The sequence below is a fragment of the Pelodiscus sinensis genome, chromosome 19 (genome assembly GCF_052426305.1).
Source record: "Pelodiscus sinensis isolate ZL-2025 chromosome 19, ASM5242630v1, whole genome shotgun sequence".
NCBI classification, from domain to species: domain Eukaryota; kingdom Metazoa; phylum Chordata; order Testudines; family Trionychidae; genus Pelodiscus; species Pelodiscus sinensis.
The window spans coordinates 21,702,152-21,727,873 of record NC_143070.1 but is presented as its reverse complement, the minus strand read 5'-3'; the positions used below and the strand labels follow the sequence as shown (position 1 = coordinate 21,727,873).

The 25,722-nt window shown below is 51.0% G+C and overlaps 1 long non-coding RNA gene and 1 pseudogene across 1 annotated transcript; one reads left to right on the top strand and one right to left on the bottom strand.

The window, feature by feature from the left end:
- Positions 1-1,145: 1,145 nt before the first annotated feature.
- On the top strand, positions 1,146-2,575 carry LOC149522260 (uncharacterized; annotated as a pseudogene).
- A 5,628-nt stretch (positions 2,576-8,203) lies between these two features.
- On the bottom strand, positions 8,204-25,722 carry LOC142821512 (uncharacterized). The gene is made up of 3 exons (XR_012898258.2): positions 25,141-25,722; positions 17,690-17,803; positions 8,204-17,399 (listed from the first exon to the last, which is right to left on the bottom strand). It is a non-coding gene; the product is annotated as an uncharacterized LOC142821512 (long non-coding RNA).

The following is a 25,722-nucleotide window of genomic DNA, read 5'->3' as shown; positions in this document are numbered from 1 at the left end:
GAACTGAGAAAGGATTTCATACCAGCCAGATCAACATTTCCACCCTGTTGCATTCCTCATTAAAAAACTCTTGTAGAGGGAAAGCCACTGGTCTGTTTCTGAGAAGGAATGCTATGCCATTGTATATGCTCTAGAGAAGCTACTGTTAGGCCCTAGAAAAAATTAGGCCTAGTGCAGTTATGCTAAAGCAAATGTAACAAAGATTTCTGAGTAGCCTTGAACTGATGGGTTCAGGCAGGGACGCACCCTACACGCTTGCGCAAGTTGCAAAAATAAGATAACTAAGAAGCTGCATTCTTGTACCTGCTGAGATGAGGAACAGTTTGTTTTGAGAATTGATAAGAAAACTCCCTGTTTCTGCTCTTCCCCCGTTTGTTCCAAACTCCCTGTTTATGTTCACCTTTTGGCCATAACAAACTGTCTCCTTGTTGCCCGGTACCTGTCTTTTGGGCTGATAAGAAATTGCTGATGCATTATGAATTGCTTAAGGCCATGATGTATAGTTGGCCAGGTGTGCATGGATACTAGAAGTTTCTAACTGATAAAGGGGGATGGGTTGCTTGGGCAAATAGTCTATGACATGACGGAACTGTCTATATAAGCCTACCTGTTAATGAAATCGTGGCTGGTTCTCTTTGGAGACGGGCTGCTCTCTATTGTAAGTGTGCACTATTCAATAAAGAGCTTGTGATTGGATCTTGCTGGTGTTGCCTGTCTCTTCGCGGTCAGACAACGAACAAAGGCCATCCAGGTTTGAGTCCCCGACAAATTTGGCACCCCAGATGGGACTCATCTGACTCTCCGGTGCAGAGGATCGGACTCCAAAGCAATGCAGCACGCATCCTCCAGTTTTGAGGAGCCTTGCCAGGTAGCCTGATCCCTGCTTCGGCGAAAGGCGTGTCCTGTGAACCAGCTGAGGCCCGCAGAAATCCAGCAATGTCACCTACCCATTGTGTAGGATCCCGGTCCTCGGGCTAAAGTCCCTGGAGTCTTCGGGGTTAGAGTCCCTGGAGAGGTAAGCGAGCGCTCGGTATTGAGAAATTGAGTTAAGATTCCTTTGGCTGTTAAAGATGGAACAGGGCGGCAGTAAATGCCCGGGGGATGCCCCGTTGTCCCTGATCCTGAGAGATTGGAAAGACATTTTTGGAACGACCGGTCTAACAAAATCTAAAATAAAGGATTTGTGTCAAACGCAATGGCCTTCACTCACTGCTAATTTGTCCCCGGATAATGATTGGCCAGACTGCGGGACGTTTTCCGTAGAAAGAATGAATGTCCTGAGGGACATATTGGTCAATCTTAGACCCAGACAAATGGACTATTTATTTGTATGGTATAATTATAAGCCAAAGGAAAGGGAAATGGCTCTGCAGGCTGTGTGTGTAGAAAAATCTGTTAAACCACCCCTGCCCTATGCCCCAGAAACCCAATCAGAGAATGTTGAATACTTTCCTATAGGAATGCCACGAAGGGTAAGCTCAAGATTGCATGGGGAGGCTGGGAAAGCAATAACTGAGGAGCAGAGAAAAGATCTAGGGACGGCATCCCCAGTTCAGGGAGAGCCCTCTGGGAACTTTATAACAGCCTTTGGGAAGTTACCGGGGTCTCTGGAAGCACACCTGGCTCCTCTACGAGCTTACCCGGTTCCCCAGAATAATGGATCAGTTATGATAGCATACACTCATGCCCCATTTGCGGCAGCTGATTTGTTACATTGGCAGTGCTCCACGCCATGACTCCGGGATAACCCGGAAGAGGTGGAAAGAACATTTCCACCCACTTGCCAATTTGGACTGATGTAAACCAATAGCTGGATACTCTCCTCACCGAGGATGAGAGGCAAAAAATTAAGGAAAAGGCTAGGACATACTACGAGACTCAGAATTGGGGAAACATGCCCACTGCTGAGCCCAATTGGGATCCGAATGTGGGTGGGGGTAAGGCTAGTTTAGCCCATTACCGACAGGCTATCTTGCACGGACTGAAGGCAGCAGGAGAAGTTACCCCCCATTGGAGCAAGGTTACTGCATGTGTCCAATTCCCTAATGAGCACCCCTCCGACTTTTGTACGCGATTGACTACTGAGATCAGGAAACATAGCACTCTGGATTCTGACTCGGAGTCCGGCAAAGAAATGATAAAGATGGTTTTCATGGCACAGTGTGCAGAGGACATTGTGAAAAGGTTTAGGGAACACCCGGACGGGATGCAAGGGAAGAGTTTACCTGAAGTAGTAAGCATTGCAACACGAGTGTATAATGGCAGGGAAGAGAAGAGGGAAAGAGAAAGGAAGAAGGAGAAGCAAAGGGATATGAAGGATCAAGTGTTGTTGTTGGCTATGGCCGTGGCCACATCAGGAGGCAGAGGAGGGGGCCACGGGTGGAACTATAATAGTCGGGGAGGGTCTGTTGGAAGAGGAAAAGGTGGAGTAAGTAGGGGACGAGGACATGGAGGTAGTGGTGTCCGTGGTTCTAATGAGTGTCATTGCTGTGGTGAGGTAGGACACTGGAAGAGGGAATGCCCATTTAGGCTGCAATCTGAGGTGGTGGGTCAGTTCTCTGTGGATCAGGAATGAAGGGAGGTGCCGCTCCCCTGGGGTCCTGAGGTTTACGAAGCCGGAATGATACGTTTTAAGTGTGATGCACGATTTCCTGTAGTTCCCCTTAAATTAGGACAGAGAACCTTTGAATTATTAGTGGATACGGGAACTTCTCATTCGGCTGTACCTAAGGGAGCGGCACCAAAAAGTGGAATAGAAAAATGTGTTCTGGGGGTTACTGGGAAACCTGAATACCACTTCATGACCAATGATTGTATGGCTACATTGGGTCCTATTTCTGTTCAGCACTCTTTTCTGTTAATGGATGGTCCTGTAAATCTGTTGGGAAGAGATTTGTTGTGTAAATTGCATGCACCAATTTTTTGTACCCCCGAAAGTACCCCCTTTGATTTCCGATTGAAAAAGCTTATTTGTTAACACAGCTCATTGGTAGCAATTGTAGTACACTTCCTCTCTGAGTCCAAAATGAGGTTAATCCTATAGTGTGGGGAGGAAAGCACGATGTGGGCTTAGTAAAATCTGCCTCACCCTTAAATCCAGTTGTGAAAAGCAATGTGCTTCCCCCTGCTCAGAGACAGTATCCTCTTAAAATGGAGGCAATAAAAGAACTTGAACCTCTTGTACAGTGTCTTAAGAACAAAGGGATCTTGGTGCCGTGTGTTTCTCCCTGTAACACCCCCATTCTAGCTGTAAAGAAACCACAGCATGGTCCTGATGGAAAACCTGTGTATAGAATGGTGCAAGATTTAAGACTTATCAATCAGTACGTTATTCCTGAACATCCTGTGGTGCCGAACCCAAGTACTATCTTGGCAATGGTGCCACTGAAGCGGAATGGTTTACTTGTATGGACTTGACAAATGCCTTTTTCTCTGTACAGGTGGCCTCAGAAAAGCAGTATCTTTTTGCATTTACGGTGGGGGTCCCTAGTACCGCTGGGAAAGGGGATAAAGGGTCCGGACCTCCGGGACAACTTACATGGACTAGAATGCCCCAGGGCTATGTGGAAGCACCAGGTGTGTTTGCCAGGGTTTTGGCAGAAGTTTTAAAGGATGTCCAGTTGCCAGCTGCTTCTACTCTGGTGACTTATGTTGATGACATTCTAGTGGCTTCGAGAATTCGAGAAGATAATGAGCGTGACTGTGTTTATTTGCTTAATCAGTTGGCACTTAAAGGACATAAAGTTAGCCCCACAAAGTTGCAATGGGCCCAGCAGGAAGTAAAGTACCTCGGGTATACCTTGGGTCCTGGGATACGTAGTCTGGATTCCAAGCGGATTGAAACTATAGTTAAAATCCCGTTTCCTACCACCAAGCGAGGTATGCGGGGTTTTATTGGCATGATTGGATTTTGTCACCCTTGGATTATTTCATCTGGGGAATTGCTAAAGCCTTTACATGAACTGACAAAGGAGGGGGCTGAAGAGCCCTTACATCCCAACTCTGAGCAAATACGAACCTTTAAGGCATTAAAAGAATCCCTTGTTCGAGCTCCTGCACTAGGACTCCCTAACTACAGCAAGCCTTTTGATTTGTATGTCCATGAGGTAAAGGGAGTGGCATCTGGAGTTTTAACACAATCTTTTGGAAGTAGCTCCAGACCTGTTGCATACCTATCAGGACAGTTGGCTCCAGTGGCTAAGGAACACCCAGGTTGCCTTAGAAAAGTGGCGGCAGCTGCTCTGCTAGTTGAAAAGGCTCAAGAAATTGTTTTGGGACACTCTTTAACTGTTCATACTCCATATGCTGTAGCTAGTTTATTAAACTCACAGCAGCATAAACATTTAATCAGAGATTGTCGAAGTATGAGGTAACGCTGCTAATGACTCATGGGGTTACCTTAAAGAGATGTGCAAGTTTAAACCCTGCTTCTTTGTTACCCCATGAGTCGGGGCAGGAACAAATACATGATTGCTTACAGGCTTTGGATCAGGTATCAATTCCACAATCTGATCTCACTGATGTTCCTTTACCTGATCCAGAATTAGAATTGTTTATTGATGGATCTGCTTTTGTCCGGGATGGAGTTCGGCATTCTGGGTACGCAGTTACAGATGGTCGTACAATGCTAATAGGAAAACCTTTGTCGCCCGGTGCTCAGTCATCTGAATTGCAAGCTCTAAGGCTGCTTGCCTATATGCTAAAGGAAAGAGGGTTAACATGTATACAGACTCTAAATATGCTTTCGGTGTGTGTCATGCTACTGGAGCTATTTGGAAAGAGAGAGGATTTATTACTTCCTCGGGATCACAGATTGCTCACGGAAAAGAGATAGCTGAACTATTGCAAGCTATTCAAGTCCCTAAAGAAATTGCAGTTATTCACTGCAGGGCTCATACTAAACAGACTGATCCTGTGTCAGTGGGAAATCACTTTGTGGACGGGGCTGCTAAGGCAGCCGCTTTACAAGGAACTCAGTTAGATCTATGTTCTCCTCTAGTAACTTGGCAGCATCAAGCCCCAGATACTGAAAAGGCAATCTGGGAGAAATGGGGAGCTCAGCCGAACTCGGTAGGAATTTGGGAGTGCGATGGTCGGTTTGTGTTACCTAAAAGTCATCAGAGCGAAGTGGTGCAGCAAGTTCATAACAATACTCATTTGGGGGCAAATAAGATAGCCAAAATCATCTTAAGATAGTTTGTTTCTCCAGGACTTCATGAAGTGGCCAGGAGAGTAGTGGAAAAATGTGCCTTGTGCCAGCAATGCAACCCAAAAGGTGTAATCAAACAAGCACCGCCTGGGGGGCGTAGCTGGGCTCATAGACCTATGCAGCATGTACAGATTGATTTTACAGATTTACCTCCCTCTGAAGGAAAAAAACATTTGTTGGTTATAATAGACCAGCTCACTGGATGGGTGGAAGCATTCCCCACCACTCGAGCTACTGTGACTACAGTATGCAAGGTATTACTTAATGAGGTCATACCACGATTTGGCCCTCCTGAAATAATTGACTCTGATTAAGGTACTCACTTTACTGCAAAGATTTGTAAGGAGCTCACTGAAGCCGTAGGAACCCGATGGGCTTTTCACGCTTCCTGGCACCCTCAGAGTTCGGGCCAGGTGGAGCGAATCAATGGAACTTTGAAAAATCTACTGAAAAAGCTATGCCAAGAACTTGGGTTGAAATGGACTAAGGTCCTCCCTCTAGCTCTCTACATCATTTGAACTCCAAGTGCTAGGACTAGATTGGCACCTTATGAAATTCTGTTTGGACATGTACCCCCAACCTTTGCTCCTTTAATTTCAATTCCCAATTACACTGATTTAACAAATGAAACAGAAACTTATGTAAAGAGGCTGCAGCAACATCTAATAACATTGCAGCAATATTCCGAACAATCTCAATCCTTACCGTTGTGAGAAGCTGTTCATTCTATTTTACCAGGTGATCCTGTTTGGGTAAAAGCATGCAAGAAGACTCCGCTTCAGCCTCAGTGGTTGGGACCTTTTGAAACTCTTCTGGTGAGCCCCACCGCCATCTGGGTAAAAGAGCTTCCCACTTGGATACATCATACCAGGGTCAAGAAGAGCACCGCTAGGGAAACCGACCTGGTAAAAGGTCCCCCAGAAGCAGACTTCAAGGGAGCAGCGCACGTTCACCCCACCGCGAACCGGGTGAATCAGAAGCAGACGGCACCTGTGTCTGAGGCAAATGGACTGCTAACCCTTTGGACGACCTGAAGCTTCGGTTGAAGAGGACTTAGATCTGTGGTACCCCTTTGCTGAAGAATCTGAAAGATGGCCTTGTTATATTTTCGGGGCCCTTTGTGTGTTACTTTGTTTTTTGTTTATTGCTTTGCTCTTTTGGTCGTATGGAATGTAAGAGCATCAGAGGCTAATACCTTCCTGCACTTTGCTCATAAAATGAAGGCTCGCATGCCTGCATTACGTAATGTATCCTGCTGGGTTTGCTCCTTAATGCCAATGGATAGTCAAAAGGGCCTTCCCATGATTGCTATTGCCCTTAGCACAGTGAATATGACTTGGACTCCATCGTGGAGAGATCCTTTGGGCACCCAAAATATAACCTGGGCAAATGCTGGAATCCATACAGATAAATATCTGTTGGTCTGGCAACGACCCGATAAATGGTGTCTTCTTAAAGGATCTTCTACACCCAATACTTTATGGGTTGGTGAAAGTCAGTGCGAAATTTATTATAATATCTCACATATTGGGTACCAATTTGAAAGGATAAAAACACAATACAACTTTTCCCGTCATGGGAATCAGGCGGAAGGAAAGAGATCGAAATATCTGATCCCCAATGGAATCTCTATCTCACTCCTCCCTACCTGGATGACTATAGACCCTTCCTTGTGTATCCCATTTCAGGTAAATGACTCTCATAACTGTTCTCCCTTAAATTACACTCATTGCAATCAGGGACCTGATCAGTGATTGCTTTGTGCTTGTTACTTTCCTGATAGTCCCCTAACACCGGTTGCTCCCCATAGTTGGGCACCATGGAACACACCCTTATTTAGAGTATACTGGGTGTGTGGTAACAAGGCATATTTAATTCTTCCTCCCTCATGGAGTGGATCCTGCTACTTGGCCTGGTTAGAGCCACCTGTTGTTTACCGCCCTCATCTTCCTACTGGAAAGATTAGAAATTTAAGGGACGCTGAGACAGATGCTAAAGAATCTCATCCTCTTATTTGGCGGGCTGTGAATGATTGGACAGGTGTTTGTGCGGCATTTCCCAATGCCTGTGGAGGGGCCTTTTATTGACTAGAAGAAGGAGTAATGAGGCTTCAAGGGATTTTGGAAATAATGGCTAATACCACTGCTGATGCTTTAACTGATCTGGCTACCAAACAGAGAAAGATCCGGCAGATGGTTCTCCAGAATCGCTTAGCACTAGACATTCTACTGGCCTCTCAAGGGGGAACATGCGCCTTGATAGGACAAGAGTGTTGTGTGTATATTCCCGATGTTTATAACGTCACTTGGGAAAGAGCGCACCATCTTATGCAGGTAGCAAAAGACCATGGAGGAAAGAAAGGGGATTCCTGGTAAAGCGACCTGTTTAGCTGGTTTCCAAATATAGGTGGTTGGCTCCATAACCTACTTCGTAGTGCTGTCATTATTATTTGTGGCTTGGTAGTTCTCTATGTCCTAATTCGTTGTGGATGTTGGATAGGCACTAAGGCATGCTCCACCAAGTAGTAAATTGTTACACTGTGTCCCAAGAGTTCCTTTGTGGCACTCTAGGGACGAAGGGGGGACTGTTAGGCCCTAGAAAAATTAGGCCTAGTGCAGTTATGCTAAAGCAAATGTAAAAGAACAGTTACTTACCTGTAACTGTTGTTCTTCGAGATGTGTTGCTCATGTCCATTCCAAGTAGGTGTGCGCACCGTGTGCACCACGTCTTCCGGAGTGTTTTCCCTAGTGGTACCCGTAGCACCAGCAGGGCGCACCCTGGAGTGGCGCCGCCATGGCGGGGCATAAGTAACCCTGCCGGCGCTGCCCCACCTCAGTTCCTTCTTGCCGGACACTCCGATGAAGGAGAGGTAGGGTGGGAGTCGAATGGACATGAGCAACACATCTCGAAGAACAAAGGTTACAGGTAAGTAACCGTTCTTTTCTTCTTCGAGTGGTTGCTCATGTCCATTCGAAGTAGGTGACTACCAAGCTAACCCCATGGAGGAGGCGTTGGAGCAGTCAGACCACCAGAGTCATGAAAAAGGTGAACACATAGAACGGATTTATTTGAACAAGCCAACACAGATAAGGCACGTATTAACACCAATGACAACAGAACATATTTACATCACAGATTCAAGGACTGCAGAGCCCACACCTGCGTCCTCCCTGGCCTGCTGTGCTAGCGCATAGTGCGCCGTAAACATATGGAGGGACGACCATGTGGCCGCCCTGAAAATTTCCGTAATTAGTACCTGAGCACCAAATGCTACCGAGGATGCCTGCGCCCTGGTAGAGTGTGCCTTTACCCTAGGTGGGGTTTTACCAGCCAGTTGATAACATTCTCTGATACACTGTGCAACCCAGTTTGATAGCCTTTGTGTCGATATAGGCGACCCTTTCACCCTGTCCCCAAACACAATAAACAATTGTTGAGATTTGCGAAAAAGCTTGGTCCTCTCAATGTAGAATGCCAGCGCTCGCTTAGCGTCCAGGGAGTGAAGCACTCTCTCCTTAGGGGAGGCGTGAGGCTTTGGGAAAAAAAACGGGAGATAAATCTCCTGGGACAGGTGGAATGGTGACCCCACCTTTGGGAGGAAGGCTGGGTGAGGCCAGAGCCTTACATTGCTATCTGGAAAAACAAGGTAGGGCGGATCAATAGTTAGCACCCTTAGTTCAGAAACCCTTCGAGCAGATGTAATGGCCACGATGAAAGCAACCTTCAACGAGAGGTGCTTCAGGGAACACGTGGCCAGTGGTTCAAAGGGGGGTGACATAAGCCTGTGCAGGACCACATTGAGGTCCCAGGCAGGAAGCGGGGCCCTCACTGAGGGGTACAGCTTTTCTAGACTGGTAAGAAACCTTTTAACCACCAGGTCAGAAAAAAGGGAAACTCCTGCCGTACCAACATGGAAGGTGGAGAGAGATGTCACATGGACTTTGAGAGAAGAAAAGGAAAGGCCACTGGCCTGAAGCTGGAAAAGATAGTCTAGAATAGTTGGGACAGGGGCCGAGGATGGGTGCACTCCTCTTCGGGATGCCCAAGACGAGAAGCACCACCACTTGGCAGCATACGACCGTCTAGTAGAGGGTTTCCTGCTACTGAGGAGCACCATCTGAACCTCCTGGGAACATTCCCTTTCAGGTTGGTTCAACCATGGATAAACTAGGCCGTTAGGTGGAGAGACCTGAGATTCAGGTGAACCATGGTTCCCCCCATCCCAAGGCTGAGTTAGCAGGTCCCGGACAGGAGGGAGTGCTATTGGGTCTTGGGTGAGCATGTCCACCAGGATGGGGAACCAGAATTGCCTGGGCCACCTGGGGGCTATGAGAATGATCGTGGACTGAAATGTCCTTGCCCTGGTCAACACCCTGGAAATTAGGGGAAACGGGGGAAAGGCATAGAGAATGCCCTCTGGCCACACAGCTGTCAGGGCATCCCCCAGGGAATATTTCCCCAGTCCCAGCAGGGAACAGTAGTTCCGGCACTTGGCATTGTGTGCCGAAGCAAACAGGTCTAGGAGGGGATAACCCACCCTGTGGAAAACCTGACGCAGAACAGTGTCCTTGAGCAACCACTCGTGGGCTCCAAAGGATCTGCTCAGCATGTCTGCTAACAGATTCTTGCACCCTGGGAGGTACTCCGCCTGTGGCGTGATATCGTGTTTCACACACAGGTGCCAGAGTAGCAGGGCCTCTTTGCAGAGGGGAGGTGACCGGGCTCCCCCCCTGCTTGTTGAGGTAAAAGACTGCTGCTGTATTGTCCAAACGAACCAGGATCGAGCAGTGAGAGAGTCTTGGCAGGAAGGCCTCGCAGGCTCTCCTCACTGCCCGCAATTCCTGGACGTTTATGTGAAGGGTTCGTTCCGAGGGGGACCAGAGGCCTTGAGTCCTGTGTAGCCCCAGGTGTGTTCCCCAGTCCAGGTCGGATGCATCAGTGATCAGCGTGAGGGAGGGGGAAGGGGCATTGAAAGGGATCCCGCTGCACACCACAGTTTTCTAGGTCCACCATTGGAGGGAGTCCAGGATCTCTGGGGGCACTGTGATTACCGAGTCCCAAAGACCCCGGGATTGGATGAAGGCATTCGCCAACCAAGCCTGCAGGGGTCTCATTCTCATTCTGGCGTGGTGCACCGTGTACGTGCACACCGCCATATGGCCCAGGAGCCTCAAACAGACCTGAGGGGTCGTGATAGGGGACCGGGTTAACCCTGAAATCAGCTCCACTATGGAGAGGAACCTGCTTTTGGGGAGGAACACTCTTGCCACCCTTGCATCGAGAAGGGCTCCCACGAATTCTAGATGCTGGGAGGGAGTCAGAGAAGACTTTTCGTCGTTTAGCATGAGCCCGAATTTTAGGAAGAGGGCTTTCGTGAGTGCCACGTGATCTTTCACCTGCTCGTATGAGCGACCTCGGATTAGCCAATCGTTGAGATACGGGAACATGTGCACCCCTTGTTTGCGGAGAAACGCCGCAACCACAGCCATACATTTGGTGAACACCCTTGGTGCCGTGGATAACCCAAGGGGGAGCACTGTAAACTGAAAATGGTGCTGATCCACCATAAACCTGAGGAACCTTCTGTGGCTGGATCTGATTGCCACGTGGAAGTACGCGTCCTTGAGATCGAGAGTCGTGTACCAGTCTCCTAACTGTAGCACTGGGATGACTGAGGCCAAGGTCACCATTCTGAACCTGTGTTTTATGACCGCCTTGTTTAAATTTCTGAGGTCCAAGATGGGACGGACTCCTCCCTTTGGTTTGGGGACAACAAAATATCGGGAGTAGAATCCCCTTCCCCGCAGGTGTGGGGGAACCTCCTCTATTGCCCCTTTTGCGAGGAGCACGGACACCTCCTGGCACAGGATGTGTTCGTGAGGGGTGTCCCTTACTGGGGACAGAGAAGGGGGGTTTGAAGGCTGTGGGCCCAGGAATGGAATAGTATAGCCTCCATTTACTATGTTCAGAACCCAGGTGTCTGATGTGATTAGTGCCCATGCACAGGCAAAAAGGGATAACCTGGCCCCAAACGGGGGACCAGGGTGGGAGACTGGTACGTGACCCTCGAAGAGGGCATCAAAATTGCGGCTTGCCCTGATGGGAAGGGCCGTGGGGACCTCCCCACTGGTTATCCACCCTGGGGTGACGACGTCGACCCCTAGCACTCTGGGGGTGCGCAACCACCCCAGAACCTCCACTGGGGGCCCGGGAGCGGCACCTCCAGTAATCCCCATGGGAGACCTGGGACTGTGCCCTCCCCTGCTGCCTAAAGGGCAGCTGTTGATGCTGCGGGGCAGGCGTGTGGATGCCCAAGGACTTCAGCGTGGACCTTGTGTGCTTCAGGGTATGGAGCCTAGAGTCAGTGTGCTCCAAGAACAAAGTTTTGCCCTCGAAAGACAAGTCCTGGATTGTATTTTGGATGTCAGGGGGAATCCCTGAAACGTGCAGCCATGCCCCACGACGCATAACGACGCCAGTTGCCATAGTGCAGGCTGCCGAATCAACAATGTCCAAGGATGCCTGGAGAGCGGTTCGTGCAATGACTTTGCCCTCAGAAGCAATGGCTGCGAACTCCTGACGGTCCTCCACTGGGAGCCTGTCTCTGAATTTTTCGACAGCCTGCCAGGTATTGAAGGCATACTGGCTTAACATCGCCTGCTGGTTAGCAATTTGGAGTTGTAGTGCCCCTGTGGCGTAAACCTTACGGCCCATCAAATCCAGCCGCTTAGGCTCTCTTGCCTTTGGAGATGGGCCAGGCTGAGGGAGCCTTTCCTTTTGGGCCGCGGCCTACATGACCAAGGAACCCGGGATGGGCTACGAATACAGATGTTCATGCCCCAAGTGCGGGACGTAATAGCGCCTCTCGACCCCTTTTAAGGTAGGGGCCAAGGTCGCCGGCGTCTGCCACAGAGCATTAGCGATTTTGGTTACCGTTTTATTGAGCGGTAAGGCCAACTGCGTGGGTGCGTCCTCGGTGAGGATGTCCACCATTGGATCCGTGTCCTCAATGACAGGTTCCACCGGGATGGTTAGATTCACTGCCATGCGCTGGAGAAGTTCCTGGTGCGTACGGGCATCCATGGTAGGCAGACTCGGTGCCGGGTCTGCTAGAGCCTCATCTGGGGACGACGATGAGGATGACTCCTGCGTTGGTATAGGCACGGTTGGTGCCAACTGCGGTGCCGGTTGAACGTCCTGCGTCCCCTGTGGGTCCATCACCGGTGCCGGTGCCGGTGCCAGTGCCGCTGAATCAGGTTGTGGCGCCCCATGCAGGGAAGGGGGGAGCTTGAGACAAAGATGCTGAAGGTTGTGAGCGGTGACCCGAAGCCTCCGACACCAAAGAAGGGGCACCAGCCCCTGCCACTGATGGTAGGCCCAGGGAGTCCAAAAGGGCCACTGTGGATGCAGGGGCCAGGTTTTCTGAGGATGGTCCCGCCGGTGGGACGGACCCCGACCGGATGGAAGTTGCATCAGAATCCGACGAGTAATTGGACTCTGGCCACGGCGGAGCCGAGGACGAATGTGGGGCAAACCTTGCCATGGACTCTGGCTTACCTACATGAGTACGGCGGGGCCGGACAAGTTGCGGCACCGGGGGACCCATGCCCGGTGCCGGGAGACTTGTCACTAGCTGCGGCACCATGGTGCCCAGGCCCGGTGCCGGGTGTGAGGTGACCAGCAAATGCGGCACTGGGGTGCCCAGGCCCGGTGCCAGCAGAGTAGTCGCCGGCAGATGCGGCACCAGGGTGCCTAAGCCCGGTGCCGTAAGAGACAGTACTGTCGTGCACGGTACCGGGGTACCCAGGCCCGGTACTGGAGGTGGTGCTGTAGGAGTCGCCGACTGCCATCCCGTTGACGCCGGTGCTGGTGAGGGCACGGAGACGGATGCCAACTCCAGGAGGCCTGGTGCCGTGGAGGGGAGAGATGCCTGAGTGGACGCTACACGGCTGCAGGGGTACGGCACCGGTACCACCAGGTGGGGGGCTGGCAAGGAGGTCAGCTGCACCGAAGTTTGAGCGCGGCCCGAAGCTGACTGGGACTAGCGACCCGGCGTCGAAAACGGTGCCGTAGTAGCGAGCGGTACTGACCCCATATGGGGTGGTCCCGATGCATGAGTCGCCTTAGCATGCCGACCTGGGCCATGCGTGGGTGAAGCCGTAGCCAGCTCAGCCTCTGGCGAGGGTGACCTCGACCCTTCCGTCTCAACCGACGACGGAGGGGAGGTCGTGAGGCTAATAAGGTCCTGCGTCGCTTCAAATGTGTCCGGTGTGGATGGACGGTGCGAAGGGAGGTGACCAGGACTATCGAGGCCTCCTCGCCGACTGTGGTGCACTGCAGGTGATATGTGCACCGGTGAACCGGCACCGTGGTACCTGACCGAGTCTGACTTCTTTGAAGGGGACCTTCCACGAGACTTCTTTACCCTCTTGGAAAGAGGAGAGTGAGACCGGTGCCGAGATCTTAACGTGGACACACAGTGCCAATGAGGGGTCTCACGCGTCGAAGCTGGTGTGCTGCGCACCGTAGGTTGCTCCAGTGGCACCGGTTGTAGCGCTGTCTCCATGAGAAGTTTCAGGCGGGAAACTCTTTCTTTCCTCGTGCGGGGCTTAAAGGACTTACAGATCTTGCAGGCAATTGCGAGATGGGCCTCACCCAGACACTTAAGGCAACTGTCATGTGGGTCGCCTCTGGGCATAAACTTCCCGCAGTCTGAGTCTATGAATCATCATCTTGTTCCCCGAGTTCCTGACTTAAAACTCACACAAAGAAACACAGTAGGCACATATCTCCTCCAATTCAAATGTCCATATTTCTTATTGGTTCTTCTGGCTTCCTGCCCACATTTTCTGGTTACCTGGGTTGAATCCTTTGGTTACTGAATACAGGGAAGTTTAGAAAAAGCCAGCACTCCTCCTATCCATCATCCACCTCTGAAAACAGAGACTGGGCTAGACGGGTGGTCCACATTGTCTGTGATTTTTTTTTCTGGAGGTTTAGGAATATACCTGCACACAGTAAATTCACTACTGAATACACAAAAAACTAAACAAGATCCTCTGCATGCATGGAATACGACAACTTAGATACAAGGAGAGTTTTAACTGGCTTAGTCTGGAAAAGTTTCAAGGGAGAATGCATCTGCAACTTTGTTAGAAACTCCTAAGAAGTGCTGTATGTCAAAGACAAAGGAGTTTCTTGGTAGTCTCTTTGTGTGAAACCACTTCAGAGAAGAATGGTCAGTCTGTAGATGAAAGTGTTATCCCCAAATAACACTCATACTGTCGGGGACTCGAACCCGGACGGCCTTTGTTCGTTGTCTGACCGCGAAGAGACAGGCAACACCAGCAAGATCCAATCACAAGCTCTTTATTGAATAGTGCACTTACAATAGAGACAGGCAACACCAGCAAGATCCTATCACAAGCTCTTTATTGAATAGTGCACTTACAATAGAGAGCGGCCTGTCTCCAAAGAGAACCAGCCACGATTTCATTGACAGGTAGGCTTATATAGACAGTTCCGTCACGTCATAGACTATTTGCCCAAGCAACCCATCCCCCTTTATAAGTTAGAAACTTCTAGTATTCATGCACACCTGGCCAACTATACATCATGGCCTTAAGCAATTCATAATGCATCAGCAATTTCTTATCAGCCCAAAAGACAGGTACCGGGCAACAAGGAGACAGTTTGTTATGGCCAAAAGGTGAACATAAACAGGGAGTTTGGAACAAACAGGGGAAGAGCAGAAACAGGGAGTTTTCTTATCAGTTCTCAAAACAAACTGTTCCTCATCTCAGCAGGTACAAGAATGCAGCTTCTTAGTTATCTTATTTTTGCAACTCGAGCAAGTGTGTAGGGTGCGTCCCTGCCTGAACCCATCAGTTCGGGGCTACCCAGAAATCTTTGTTCTTCTTCTAGTGGTTGCTCATGTCCATTCGAAGTAGGTGTGCACACCGCATGCACCGCGTCTTCCGGAGCGTTTTCCCTAGCGGTACTCGTAGCGCCGGCAGGGCGCCCCCTGGAGTGGCACCGCCATGGCGGGGCATAAGCACCCCTGCCGGCGCTGCCCCACCTCAGTTACTTCTTACTGCCGTGACGGTCGTTGGAGCTTAGCCAGTTGTTTAGCAGAACTAGAACAGGGGTCAGCAACCATTCCCAAGGGGTGTGCAAAGATTTAATCCTCCTTCCCTGGGCCATGCCACTCTCTTTGGATGGGGGAGGGACTCTCTCCACTGCATGACCTGTGGACCACCTGGGTCTATGCAAACCTTTTAATGAACTACCAGTTGCTAATGGACACTCACCATTAACTATATAATTATACCTGAGCTATTTTTGCTAGTGCTTCAGCTGAAGAGATCAGTTTAATTTAAACTATAATACAGATTAAGAATTTTTAATTTCTCATGTTTCTTTGTCAGCTTAATTTTAAATAAAAGAAAACATTATGTCCAACACAAAAGGTTACAATGTTTTGTTTACTTAAGGCAGGGGTGAAGAAATATTTTTGGGTTGGGGGTCACTGACCCACAAAAAAAATCAATTGGGAAAGCAAAGTGAGAAGCAAAAAAACTCCTCCAAAACTCCTCAATGTTCACTGATGTGGCACCAACTGACACACCTCACTCCTCTGGTGCCCCAGCCTTATGGGGTGATGGGAAGATGGAGACTGAGGTTCAGGGCTTCCCATAGAACAGGTTTACTTTTCTGGGATTCTGGAGTTAGTAGATTTTATGGAATTCCTTTGGTTCTAGGCTAGGGACAAAAATGAGGGGTACGGTGTGCAAGGCAGGGCTGCAGGATCTGGGAGGGAGCTGGGGTGCAGAATCAGCCTGGTGGTAGGGTGTTGAGCCAGGTGGAAGGAACAGGAACAATGGAGGGTGCAGTGTGTGACCAGGAGAGAGGGTGCAAGAACAAGGGAGAGTGCCGGAGCAAGCTGTGGGTGCTGGGGGGAGGAAAGTGAAGGAATTCAGGTCAGGGGGGTCTGGGGACGAGGGGGAACATTCCCTGGCTTTGTGCCCACTTGAAGCAACATCTCCAACCACACTGTCCTGGCTGCCCCAGAGGGAGGATTTGCTGCTGCGGCAGCCACACAGTCCAGGGCTGGCCCTGGAGTTACCACTGCCACAGCTATGGTATCACTGCTGCAGCCACATGGCCCGGGGCTGGGGGTGACTACCACAGCAATGCAGCTCAGGGCCAACCCCAGAGACATCACAGCCATGAGATTCTATGCCTGTGGCCATGAGCCAGCCTTAGAGGCCAGAGATGCAGTGGCAGCCCTACAGCCTCCAAGATCGGCCCCACTCCATGTGGCTGATGTGCCATTGAGAAGCTTCAGTCCCAGTGCTGCCTGCTTTACAGTGGCTGCACAGCGGGAAGAGAGGTGGGGTGAGCTCCTTCCCCTGCAGCACCTGCTCATTAGGAGTCAGGGCCTGGCACTGCCTCACAGGCAGGATCAAAGGGCTAGGTGGGCCAGATTCTGCTTCCTGAGAGATTTTCCCCACCTCTGTTACTGTGTTTCTTCCTGTGTGGGTTCTCTGATGCCTAACAAACTGTGTCCTTCGACTGAAGATTTTCCCACAGTTTGAACAGGTGAAGAGTGTCTCCCGTGTGTGGCTTCTCCAATGTGTATTAAGTTGTGAGCTACTAGTGAAGCTTTTCCCACAGTCAGAGCAGCTGAAGGGTTTCTCTCCTGTGTGGATTCTCCTATGGATAATAAGATTTGAGCTCTGACGGAAACTTTTCCCACAGTCAGAACAGGTGAAGGGTTTCTCCCCTGTGTGGATTCTCCTATGGATAACAAGGTGTGACCTCTGACGGAAACTTTTCCCACAGTCAGAGCAGCTGAAGGGTTTCTCTCCTGTGTGGGCTCTTTCATGTTCAGTAAGAGTTTCACAGTCACTGCAAGCATAGGGTGACTGCTGTTGGGGGATTTTCTGTTGAACTGTTTCTGTGTTTGCTTTCACTCCTCTGCTTCTGTGACTGAATTTACCCTGTCCCTCTCCTGGATGGTTTGTTTGCCACCTTTGTGGGCTATGCTGACTCTCACAGGTCTCTCCCTGTTCAGGACTCTGAGAAACATGCCTTTCAGATATTCCCAATAACACCCCAAATGGAGCCTTTCGCTCTGGTCCTTCCTGCTGAAGACTCTTCTCATTCTCACTCAGCATCCCATCACCTGCTGGGATAGAGAGAGAATCCAGACAGGAGTCATTCCCAGAGCTGACCTGAAAGGAAACTCAAAGACAAAAACAGAAAAGGGCACACACACCCAAAGAATGGCTAGAAAGACTGAATAATCATGAGCTGAGTTCACTCTCCTTCCCCCATAAGCCTTTCCCCCGCCCAACACCCTCAGACTGGAGTTGAAGACAGGCTGAATGGTCAGTGAGACTTGATGAAAATGCACAAGTGACACCTGCTATCAGGACACAAAAAATAGTTTCTGAGTCAGTTTAGCTGATTGCTCACCTGTGTGGGTGCTGGTGATGATCTCCCCTTCCTCATAGACCTGGGAATCTGGGACCCACAGCTCCTCCCCCTGTTCCACCCAGGAGATCACATGAGCTTTTGAGACTGGAAATCCTGTTTGGGGAACAATTAAAAGTGCCTGATCTTGTTCATTAAGGGGTTCATTAAGAGGTTCCTTCCCCACCTTGAAGAGGCTGGGCTCTGGCTGATATAAGATCCCAGGACACACTCATCTGCAGTAAAGGTGCATCCCCCCTGCCACAGGAAATAGCCCGGCTGATTCCCCAGGGGAGCTGAGTGCTCATCTGCATTCTCTAAGGTACAACTCAGCCTCCCTCATGGCCTGTTCCATCCCCCTGCCATAGACCATGTCAGGAACACACTGCTCAGAAGGGGAGCTCTAGGGAGGGCTGAGGGCTGAGGGCTGGCAGGTCTGACACCAAGGCCTCCAGGCAGGGCTCAGATTGCAGCTGCCATGTGACAGGTCACTAGGGCATGGAGAGAAGGGACCCAGCAGAGCTCTAGCTCCTCAGGGGCTCTGTGCCCAAAGCTCCTGGCTGGGGAACTCAGTTCAGCCTGCTCAGCGGCTCAGATGCTTTAACTGAACCAGAAGGAGGTAAAGGAAGTTGTCTGAGCAGAAAAAGGAACCATTGGCTGGTTGCTTCAGGCCATGCCTGTGCTCCACACTGCCTATTCAGGCCCTTCCAGCTGCCTAGAATAGCTGCTGGCCACAGCAGTGCCAGGCTGTGCTGCTTCTCTGGGTGTTCCTGCAGCTCACCTCTCCCTCTGCAGGCTCAGTTCTACTCTGCCAACAGCAGCCTTTGTGTGGTTTCCCAGCCTTCCTCTTGTAGCCAGTCAGGCCTGCTATTTGGTGCCCCTTGGGCTGCACAGAATCTACCAGAGGCAGGAAAGGACTCTGAGTCTGCACCTTAGATATCTCATAGAGCTGGAAGGGAACTGGCAAGGTCATTGAGTCCAGTCTCCTGCCCCCATAGCAGGTCCAAGTACCATCCCTGACAGATTTGCCCCAGACAGCCCCCCCTCATGGATTGAACTCACAACCCTGTGTTTAAGAGGCTAATGCTCAAACCACTGAGCTATCCCTCCCCCTTCAAGGTAATCAGCACAATAGCACAAGGGGATCCTGCAGGCATTAACATCAGCTACACCCAGCCCCACAACTCTGGTACCAGCTGTTGCTGCCTGGGCCCTTCCACTGACACCTCTGGCCAAGGCACAAGACAGGCAAGATGGTGGGGAATCATATTGAGACCTTGGCTGTGGGAAGAGCAGCTCCATTGTTATGTCCGTGACCCTTCTTCCTCTGGAAGGGGGCATGGAGGTGACAGTCTCTCACACAGGAGCCAGGATTATTGGGGCTGATATTCCTGACATTGGGGGCGGGGGCAATGAGGGATGTAAAACCAAACCAACCCAGCTGCTCCAGAGCTCACCCAGCTTCTGTTACCCAAAGGGACAGGAATCCTTACCCAGCCAGCTCACAGCCTCATAATTCTCCTGCATCACATCCCAGTAGAGGGCTCTCTGACCCAGGTCAAGCAGAGCCCATTCCTCCTCAGAGAAATACACAGCCACTTCCTCGAAGCTCACTGGCTCGGCCACAGCCATTTCCTTTCCCTGGCTCAGCAAGCCACGGGCTGAGCTGGAGACAGACATGGGTGTTCTGCAGTCTGGCAGTGGAGATGGGCAATTGGAGACATTTCAGAGGGAGCTTTAATCTTTTCCATGCCCCTATTCTCTCCAGACTCTGTCCCTGGTGACACAAGTACTAGACCAGGGGTGGACAACCCATTAGAAATGAAGAGCCAAAATAGCAGTGGAGAGAGTGTGAAGAGCCACGGGGGTCAGAGGAGAAAGATGTTGAGGGGAAAAAATGTGCTGCACTGGAGGTGCTCATTAATACCCACATCTCCCAAACTGGTACACCCGAGGGGAATGCAATTCATTAAAGTTATGCAGGGAAAATAGGTGCTGGGACACCAGCCTGGGGCGTGCTGTCACAAAGATAGCACCGGGTAGATATATAAAGTACACAAAATAAAGTGATAAAAATAACATTACAGGACATTTTGGACAAGAGCCCCTCTCACTGCATTGAAACAGGAGGTGCAGGATCTGGGGTGGGAATGAAGGATTTGGGTGTGGCAAGGGGTGAAAGGTGGAAGCTCTGGGAGGGAATCTGGGTGCAAGAGAAAGTAGAGAAGGGGATGCTGGCTCAGGGAGGGGACTTCAGACTGGAGAGTGTTGGGGTCAGGTGGAGGCTTGGGGTGCTGAGCAAGCCGCAAGCTTGTGGATGTGAGAGTGCAGGAGTTTAGGGATGTAAGAGGCTCAGGATGGGGGTTCCAGTATATGACAGGCTCAAGTTTGGGGTCCAGGATGTGGTGCAGGAGTGTTATGATGCTGCAGCCAGATGGGAGCTTAGTCCCAAGTAGGGGCTTGTTGGCCAGACTTCATTTTTAAATAAAATATTATGTGAAACACAACATGTTTCAGCATTGTCTTTAGTTATGAGAGGAGTGGGGAATCTGTCACTGACCCACAGAAAAGGTAGTTGAGGCCACACAAGTGAGATGCAAAAAAAAAATCCCTCAAACCCCCAATCCCAACTCTGCTGGTGGGGGCAGGGAACAGAGTGCTGGTGGGGGCAGGGGATCTGGCCAGAGGGAGGGGACAGGGACAGCTTGGCTGGTACCTGGGGATCCTGTATCTCAGGAAGTGAATGGGCTGCTCTTCCCCTCCCCTCCTCTAAATAGCTGGCACAATTCCTGAAATGCCGAGTCTGTCACATGGCTGGGCACTTTCTTCCCCCTGCGGCCTGCCTGTGCAGGGTGTGGGTGCGAGTGTGGGTAGGAGTCCCGGGATTGCATGCCATCTCCAACTTCTCAAGAAGCACATGCTCTTCCTCTGCTCTCCATAACAGCTGCATGCTTCCTGAGAAGCTGGAGCTGGCCTGCAGTCCTGGGATTCCTACTTCCCACCCCGCTCTAACCAAATCCACATCTCTTTCCTTCCCCCACAGCCATGCACCCCCCCCCCAAGCCAATCCCCCTCCTCTCCCCTTCCCCAAACACTCCCCCTCAACCTTATGACTGGGTCCCAGTCCTGGAGCCGGAGACACTGCCACTGCCAAGCACGTCTTTCTCCAGTCACTGGGTGCGTGTGCTGAGCAGCTGGCTTTGAGCATGTGCTGGCTAGGGCTCATACGCGGAGCAGCCCGGCCGTGAGCTCGTGCTGGAATATGGCACAAAGCAGCCCAGCCATACGTAGGTGCTCTGGTGGTAGGCCTTGTGCTGGGGGAAGCAGGGCAAGCTGCTCCAAGGCTGGCAGGAGCTGTGCCAGGGGAAGCGGCTGCGCAAGCTGCTCCGGGGCCAGCATGTGCTGGCTGGGATGCATGTGCAGAGTGGCCTGGCCATAAATAGGTGCTGGGGTACCTTGCGCAGAGGGGCTGGGCTGAGTAGTACATGCAGAAGCTGCATTTTTGTAATCGAAGAGCTGCATGTAGCTCGCAAGCTGTGGGTTGGCCACCCCTGTGCTAGACTCTGCCATTGTGGGGAAATGCTGAGTCTAGATTATTCCATAACCACCACCACACAAGTTAGCTCCCAAATCCATATTCATTTCTCAACACCTGCATTGAGTTTTAACATTGCTGCATCTGCAACAATGGGATTCAATTCTTAGCACCCAGTGTTTTTCAGAAACAAGCCACTAATTATGTTGCCTGAACATGGATGTAGGTGTTTCCACAACTAAAATACCTAGTTTTCCTCCATTTATCTGTAGCACAGACTTCGGCCCTCTGATAAGGACTAAACAAACAGAGACTTTATAACCCCTCCCCCCAACAGAGATGAAGTGAAATTGTAGGGTAAAAATTTCTGAGGCAGGCTATGATATTCTGTTAAGAACCTCTATTTTAAATCTCAAGTTTGGAACAGGATTACAAATGCATATATCAAAGGCACAGCTGCGTGAGTAGGTTACACCCCTCCCCCACTTCTTAGGCCAATGGAGGAAGGTCAGATTAAAGATAACTTCCCAGACAATCACATTCCAGGGACAGGCCCTACGGGTGAGAGACAGGACATTGTGCCATCACATTCAATGGTGCTAGGAACAAATACGCAATTGTCATGTACCTTTACTGCCTTCTGCTTTAATTCCCCAGGCACAACACCAATGGATTACATCCGTGAAAAGATACCATCCTGACGCTGACAGACACATTGCCACTTAACACATAATTGACAACTGATGTCTCCTTTGTTTAAGTATTTGTTTAACTGTACATAATGTATTCTGTAAATTATGAGTGGAAAACACTATGTAATCTTTTAGATTATTGTTCTCATTTCGCCTCATGGCTAGCACCTATCCAGGGGGTCTGGGATCTCTTCCCCCCCCCCCCCCATTGCTTCCTCCGCCCATCAGCAATCTATATAATCAATTGTAACCTATTGCCTAGCAGTGTTCACCAAGCCTAACAAGCAAAGTGACACCCCACCCTCCTGCTTGCTTCATACACGGTGTCCAGACTCTGGTCCAAAGTTAACGCCAGTCAAATGTTTATTAGTAAGCAGGTGTGGTGAGCGTTTGCAGGATGAGAGCGTAAAATTCGTAGTCACAGTATCCAAGGGGAACGTTAGCTCTGCAGTCTGACCCCTCTGTGACACAAACGATTGCACTTAGGCCAGCTACCCAAGCACAAAGCTCTGTTTCCCCAGAGTGTGTTTTCTAGAAAGTTGCCAGAACAGGGGATTCCTGGCTCACGCCTGTCCTCTGCTGTGCCTCTACCTCCCCTGCCACTCAAACTGACTCCCCCCAGCACCGGCATCTGTTCCCCTCTTGCTACCTCTGGCAGCAAGGTGGGAGAGAAGCGATTAGATGAGCAGTGATTCGACTACACGATAAGCATATACTGGTCAGGTAGATGACTATTCGACTAGTCGCTCACATCTCTACTCTGGACCCTTGCAAAAAAAAAAAAAAAAAAAAAAAGAGAATCCATTTAAAATACCTGGATTTTGGCAACACAGAACAGTGGGACTGTCAGAGCCCCCATTGGAATGTATTGTAATTATACATGTAGCACAGAGAGAAACTGTGGCACTGAAATACATGATTAGAAGTAGAAATATACAAGTATAATGCCAAATATTTGTATATACAATAAAGTAATAGAAAAGTAAAGTGTGTACTTCGGTGGTTGCAGGATGGAGAAGTACTTACAGAAATACAGATTTTGGTAATAAGTTTGCAAGTACAAAATTATTTTCAAAACTATCTCGGTGCTTTTGCATTTAATAACCTGGCTGTAATGAACATTCAGGAAGCAAAATCTACCCAAGTGGTGGGTGATGTGAAAAAGCACCAGGCTGAGGGTAACTGCATTTCCCTATGTTGGATACTGGACACCCGGTAAAACGACTCATATTCAAGCGAGTTCAGCAGCAATACATTAGAACTGAGCAGCACAAAGGTTCAAATTAACATCAAATCCCTGTTAAGCATAATGATTGTATAGCTGGAGACTTCTTATCTTTAGGGTTCAAAAGAGTGAGGGGGACACCCCCCTACACCTCTTTCACATGCTTGGGTGTCTGGCAAAGCTGACAAGGGATGTTAAATATTGGTTAATTGAATAGTTCAGTAATCTCAAGAATTCTTATCAGTCGACTATTCTATAGTCCCCAGGGGCAGGGGGCAGCAGTCAGTGCGCTCCAGCCTCACTCCTAAGGAGCCCCCTGCGACTCCATGCTGCTGCCTCAGTATCAGAGGCAGCAGTGCAGGGTGCCAGGTAGGACCTGGTCTGGTTTAAAAACCAGCTCCCCTCATGGACCAGCTGCCTGTTGCCTGGTGCTGCTACCTCTGATAAAGAGGCTGCAGCGCAGGGTGGCAGCAACTCCTGTCTAGGGGTGGTCTGGGCTCCTATACCTGGTATGAGCCAGAACTTAGCTGGGCTGCTTGCCCACCTGCCTTCTAATACACTTTATATGCTGAACCACAGCAGGGATAGGTCCCAGACTCGTTTCAAGCCAGGACTGAGCTGGATTGCTGGCTAGCCTGCTAAAAAATTTACTGGCAAGTGGAGGGCAGGGGATGCACGTAGTGCACAGTATTAACTTATAAGCTTTTGCTTATTGGTAACTGATTAATCAACTAGACCATTACATCCCTAGAGCTGACCCTGGTGCTCTCCTCTGGAAAGGAGAGAGGACACACTCCCCTCTCCTGGGACCTGGAATCACATCTCCCTGGGGAAGCACATGGGCAGAGCTACACACTGCAGGGTGATATGAGCAGAAGGTTATGGGGCATGAGGGGGCAGTGCAGGGAGAGGACAGCAAGAGAGGGAGGATGCAAAAGGCTGATGGGCAGGCGGCAGAGGGAACAATTCACCAGCTGCCACCTGCTCGCATGGTCCAGCTATTGCTGCTGGCTGTGAAATCAGTGCTGGATGGGAACAGGAGGAGATGGGGAGGGGGCCCTGCTGGCTGACACTGACATGCAACATAGGCTGTACAGATGGACCTGTTGGAGGTGCAGCCACTGGCAGCACCAATGGGGAGGGAAACAAAATATGGGACAATTAACCCATTTTTAAGAACAAACCAGGACTCAGCAGCCAGGCTTAAATCTAGCCCTGTCCCTTTAATCCTGGAGGTCTTCTCACTAACTAGAGTGCTAGGCAGGAAGCAAAACAATAGCTCTCCCAGGCAGCCCCCAGCCACTGAATCTCACCCCCTGGGGCAGCGCCCACCTCTCAGGTAGGGAAGAGGCATCTTCTCCAGGCACTGGCCACCCACACAGCCCTGGGAAGTGGGCGCTGCCACCCCCATCCTGGCAGGAGGGAAAATCCCTCTGTCCTCTCACCCCTATCTTTACAAACACTGTAAGTGTCCCGCCACGCACACTAGAGTATGTTTTCTGGCAGGCCCTGGGTCCTGTTCTTAACCCTGCTGCCTGCCCCGATTTTGCCCTTTGGCCCCTCTCTGGGCCCTGCAGCCAGCCGTGGGATCTCCCCACCCAAACGGTCGGTTTGGCCCCTGCACAGACTTTGCCCCTTGAAATTTCACGCATCAGCTTCCCTCCACAAACGAACTTACGTGGCCTCTGACTGAGGAGAAAGAGCCGCCCCGCACCCCAGAGCCCGGGAACAAGTCACCGGCTTCCTCCCGCCCCGTCAGGTTTACCCCAGGAGCAGCATCACGCGGTGGGTGCCGCCCCCTCCCCACACCCCCACCGGGACCGTGATTTAGATCCCTGAGCAAAACCTCCCCGCTCAGCGATTTATCTGCCCCGCCCTCATCTGACACGTCATGTGTCTCGCCCCGCCCCCGTGCTTCCCTGCCCCGCCTCACCTCGCATCTTCCGACCCCTCCCCCCCCACCCTACGCTTCTCAGAAACTGCCGCGCAGCAGGTAACTGACCCAACAGCTTCCTCGGAATTCGCGCCTCGGCGCCCGGCGCATGCGCAGTGACCGCGGGTGGGGGGGCAGCTGTCTCCCTTTGCTTGCGCGAGGGGTCGGGCCCTGCAGCCAAATCGCACCGGGTGGACGGGGCCTGAGCAAGGCAGGGAGGGAGGGACGTACTGAAAACCCGGCCGGGACAAAATGGAAGGGGGGCAGAACACGCGTGCGCAGTGGGTCAGTGACTCGAGTCTCTGGCCGGCGCCAGGTCTTAGCTCAGACCGGGAGCTGCCTGGTCACGCCCCCTCCCTCGGGTAGCCGGACACCGGCCCGGCCCCAAGCAGATTCGAAGCGCGGCCGCCCTCTGTGCCGGGCCGAGACTTAGAGCAACACCGGGCCCCGTGCGGGGAGCGGGCGGAGCGAGCCCCCTTTCCCAGCCCGCTTCCGCACAGAGACCGGGCCGAGTGACACTGACCGGCCCAGCCCCTGCAGCAGCCTCCCGGCAGCCCGGTCCCCAACCCGGAACACCCCAGCCGGATCGAGCCCGGGGCAACAGCGCGCGGAGCCGCTTGTGCGGGGCCAGCTGCCCCCAGCGCTTCAGTC